Raw genomic sequence first — 5,021 nt, forward strand, 5'->3', positions numbered from 1 at the left:
GTTGATCTCTAATGCTTCTGATACCCTGGACAAAATTTGCTGAGAGCTTGAAAGGCCCTTCCAAGTTGGACAGTGGTAAAGAACTGAACATTGACATCCCCAACCCTCAGGACACAGTCATTGGCATAATAACTTGGGAACAAGTCTGGTACTAAAGCATTTCTGGAGGCTCTTCAGGCTGGTGCAGACATCTCCATGATGTCTACTTGGTGGCAGAAAAAGTAGTTGTGATTACAAAGAACAACAATGATGAATAGTATGCCCAGGAGTCTTCTGCTGGGTGTTTGTTAACTGTGTGTGCTGATCATGGTGAGCTCATCTTAAAGAAGATCATACAGAATATTTATAGGGGAGACAGGTAAAAGAAGTGGTAAAGAAGCAGTCATAGTCTACCTGATCACCCTTTATCTGGAGAAGGAACAAGAGGAGGTCAGTGATGGTGAGGCAGAGAAAGAAAAAGATAAGAAAGAGGAGGAAGACAAATATGATGAAGAGAAGCCCAAGATTGAAGATGTGGACTCAGATGAAGAAGATGACAGTGGTAAGGACAGGAAAAAGAACATGAAGAAGATTAAGGAAAAATACATTAATCAGAAAGAACCAAACTAGCCAAGCCTGTTTAGACCAGAAACTCCTATGATCTCACGCAGAAGGAACATGGAGAAGTCTACAAGAGCCTCACCAGTGACTAGGAAGACCCTAAACTGTCAAATATTTCTCTGTAGAAGGTCAGTTGGAATTCAGGGCATTGCTTTTTATCCCTCATTGGACTCCCTTTGACCTCTTTGAGAATATTTCTTTGAAAGAAAAGAACATTATCAAACTTTGTGCTCATCATATGTTCATCATGGACAGCTATGATGAGTTGATACCAGAGTATCTAAACTATCTGTGGTGTGGTTGACCCTTAGGACCTGCCCCTGAGCATCTCCTGAGAAATGCTCCAGAAGAGCAAAATCCTGAAAGTCATTTGCAAAAACATTATTAAAAAGTTCCTTGAGCTCTTCTATGAGGTGGTGGAAGACAAGAACTATAAGAAATTCTGTGAGTCATTCTCTGAAAATCTAATGCTTGGAATCCATGAGGACTCCACCAACTGGTGAAGCCTTTCTGAGTTGTTGTGCTATCACACTTCCAAGTCTGGAAATGAGATGATTTCCCTGTCAAAATACGTCTCTTGCATGAAGGAGATACAGAAGTTCATCTGTTATATCACTGGTGAGAGCAAAGAGCAGGTGGTCATCTCTGCTTTTGTGCAGTGGGTGTGGAAGTGTGTCTTTGAGGTGGTGTACATGACTGAACCTATTGACGCATACTGCTGGAGCAGCTCAAGGAGTTTGTTGGGAAGAGCCTGGTCTTGGTTACCAGGGAGGGCCTGGAGTTACCTAAGGATGAAGAGAAGAAGAAGATGGAGGAGAGCAAGGCAAAGTTTGAGAGCATGTGTAAACTCTGAAATAAATCTTGAATAAGAAGGTAGAATAGGTGACAATTTCCAACAGGCTTGTGTCTTCACCCTGCTGCATTATGACCAGAACTTACAGCTGGACAGCAAACATGGAGTAGATCATGAAAGCCCAGGCATTTCAGAACAACTCTACTATGGGCTTTGTGATGGCCAGAAAGCACCTGGAGATCAACCCCGACCATTCCATTGTGGAGATGTTGCAGCAAAAGGCTGAGGCAGGCAAAACTAAGATTTTCAAGGAACTGGTGGTGCTGCTATTTGAAACTGTGCTGTTCTTCTGGCTTCTCCCTTGAGGATCCCCATACCTACTCCATCTGCATTTACTGCATGATCAGCTGGGCCTGGGCATTGATGAAGATGAAGTGACAGAAGAGGAACCCAGTTCCTGATGAGATTCCCCTCTCTTGAGGGTGATGAGGATGCATCATTGATGGAGGAAGTAGACTAGGAGTTTCTACTGGGAAACCTTGTACCCTCTGTATAGTGCCCCCATGGCTCCTACAGCAGCACTGAATAGCCCTGTCTCACTTGGCTCCCTCTGCTATGTCTAGTGTTTTGTTATGTTTTCTTATTCCTGTCCTTGTGTCTAAGGCAGGAAATAAAGGCCTCAAGTGCCATCCCCTTCCTAACTTGACAATGGGGTTAGAAGTTTTTTTGCTTATTTTGTCTTGAAACTTAAGTATGCAGAGTAAAGATGATGTAGTTTTATGCAAAAAAATGTAAAAAAGCATTTGTCTTTTAGTATATTTTGAATTTATCTTAGGTTAATTCTCTTTTCTTTAGGGTACTGTTTCAGGTGAACATACTTGGAAAAAAAAACCCAGAAAATGATTAAAAAGGAAGAAACAAGCATCATTATGTAATGATCTTGTGCATTAACATAGAGGGGGAACAGAATAAGGGGAAATTTTTCTGACACGAAAATAATATTCAGTGGAGATTAGTGGAGAGGAATTGAGAGGGTAGAAGGAGACTGCCATAAAATAAAATGCAAAAGTAATGCTAAAATGAACAGATTTAAAAATCAGCTCATGATGGTGGTTTCTGTCTGTATTGGAGACTAGAGAAAGAGGCCTGTTCCAGGTGGGTACTTAAAAATGTGAGAAATATCTTTTGTTCCACTTCCATCTGTTACTTTTTCTTCTAGGATTCTATAGAGATTTGTAAAACTCAGAGAGGTTGAGGTTAGATATCCTTTACTTCTTTTTTCTTTTCTCACTGTTTTTATTTTCTGTCCTTGTTAAGAGCATATATACCATTATGTTGTTTATTCATTAGATATTTATCACAGGCCAGCTATGTGTAAAGTATGTGTAAAGCATTCTATCTGATGTAAGGATGATGAAGTAGTGGTGGTGGGATGTGCACACAGAGATACGTGACAAAGGGTTTCTGCTAGCAAGTAACTGCATATTCTACATCTGCACCCACTTTCCCCAATCATTTCTGTTCTGTTCTTCTGCACTGTCCACTCTTCTTTCTAGGTGTCTCAGGGTGATTTATCTGAATGGTGTTAACTAAGCTCTGTTGCCTTCTGGCTTCCATTTGAGGGCATTCAATGAGATGCACCAGCAGGGAGGCAGAGGCTAGGAAGAGAGCGTTCGTTCGTTTCCCCATGTTGCTGGCCTGAGAACTGGCAGTGACTGCATTCCTAAAAGTCACAGCTCTTATCTGGCAGCGACAGCCCTTTTTATAGCTTCCCTTGAGTTCTGGAAATTTCTGTCTCTCCTGCCCTTTTAGGCCTAGGGATGGTGTGGGCATCCCATGGTTGCTAGTATTGGGGTGCTTCATCAATACTGGTTGGGGCTGGCAGGTGGCATGGTGTTGGGGCTGGCAGGTGGTGGGTGTTGAACTCCCGCATGGCCAACTGCAGTTTGAGTACTGGACCTGGTGGCTTGCATTCTCACTTTCCCTCTCTGGTCAAATTAAAATAAATAATTCTGAAAAAAAAAATACCAGTTTCCCTTAAAATCACCCAGACTTTTGTAAATAGTCCATTCACTAAATTTTCTTCATTTAGTCCTTCTGATTATACTATCTGTGTTCTGCCAGAATGTTGAGTGATACCCTTTCCTCCAGTAAAGCTCTTGTATGAACTGGCAGACAGGTGGTGGTAATGCCCTCTTTCCAAATGCAAACTTCACTGGATTAGTAATACCCTGTTTCTTTTTATATGTTTTTAAATATTTGCCTTTTGTTTGGAAAAAGCTTTTTATTAATGCTAATTATCTTCAAGATATAAAAAAAATGACAAGTATTGTGTAGTATAGTAGCTTTTCCCTTTCTCCCTTCTTTTCTGTCCTCCTCCTCCTCTGTCTTTACTTCCTTTCCTCCCCTTCTTTTGTTCATTCTTATTAATTGCTATGTGCTTTTTTGCCACCTTTCCAACTTGGTGACAAAAGGACAACTTAACATCATGCCTCAGGAAATTGGTAAAAGAACAATCAAATCCAAAAACTGCCAGTAGAAAAGAAATAATAAAGATTCGAGCAGAAATAAATGAAATAGAAAATAAGCAAACTGTACAGAAAATAAAGCAAAAACTGGTCCTTTGAAAAGATAAACAAGATTGACACACCATTAGCCAGACTAATAAAGATGAAGAGAGAAAGGAACCAGATAAGTAAAGTTCGCAATGAATCAGGCAGCTTTACAACAAACATAACAGAAATACAAAACAAGATTAGAGGATACTATGAGCAACTGTATGCCAGCAAAGAAGAAAACCTAGATGAGATGGACAAATTCCTGGACAGACATAATCTACCAAGATTGACTCGGGAAGATATAAAAAGCCTGAATAGACCTATAACAAGCAATAAGATTGAATCAGTAATAAATAACCTTGCAACAAAGATAAGTTCAGCTCCAATGGCTTCACTGCCAAATTTTATGAAACTTTTAATGAAGAGGTAACCCCCGTCCTACTCACACTGTCTGTAGAGATCCAAAAGGAAAGAACCCTTCCAAGTTCATTCTATGAAGCCTCCATAACCCTCATTCCCAAAATGGATAAGGAGATGACAATAAAGGAAAACTACAGACCTATATTCCTAATAAATATAGATTCAAAAATTCTCAACAAGATACTTGCTAACCGTGCTCAATAGCATATAAAAAAGGTTATTCATCACGACCAGGTAGGCTTTATTCCAGGGATGCAAGGGTGGTTCAACATATGCAAAAACATAAGTGAAATATACCATATTAACAGAAAGAAAGGTAAAAATCATATGATCATTTCAATCGATGTGGAAAAAGCATTTGACAAAAATACAACATGCTTTTATGATCAAGACTCTTAGTAAAATTGGCACAGAAGGACCGCTTATCAGCATAATAAAAGCCATTTATGAAAAACCTACAGTTAACATAATCAATGGGGAAAAGCTGAAAACTTTTCCACTAAAAATGGGTACAAGACAAGGCTGCCCACTTTCTCTGCTCCTATTCAATATAGTACTGGAAGTTCTAGCCAGTGCAATCAGACAAGAAGGAAATAAAAGGCATTTCAATAGGGAAAGGAGCTGAAATTATCTCTGTTTGCAGATGACAT

The 5,021-nt window shown here is 39.8% G+C and overlaps 1 pseudogene; it reads left to right on the top strand.

The window, feature by feature from the left end:
• Window positions 1-1,913, top strand: part of LOC102492073 (heat shock protein HSP 90-beta pseudogene) — a 29,345-nt pseudogene extending 27,432 nt beyond the window's left edge.
• The last annotated feature ends 3,108 nt before the right edge of the window (window positions 1,914-5,021 follow it).

Source organism: Tupaia chinensis, unplaced genomic scaffold (assembly GCF_000334495.1).
Source record: "Tupaia chinensis unplaced genomic scaffold, TupChi_1.0 Scaffold000085_1, whole genome shotgun sequence".
Classification (NCBI taxonomy): domain Eukaryota; kingdom Metazoa; phylum Chordata; class Mammalia; order Scandentia; family Tupaiidae; genus Tupaia; species Tupaia belangeri.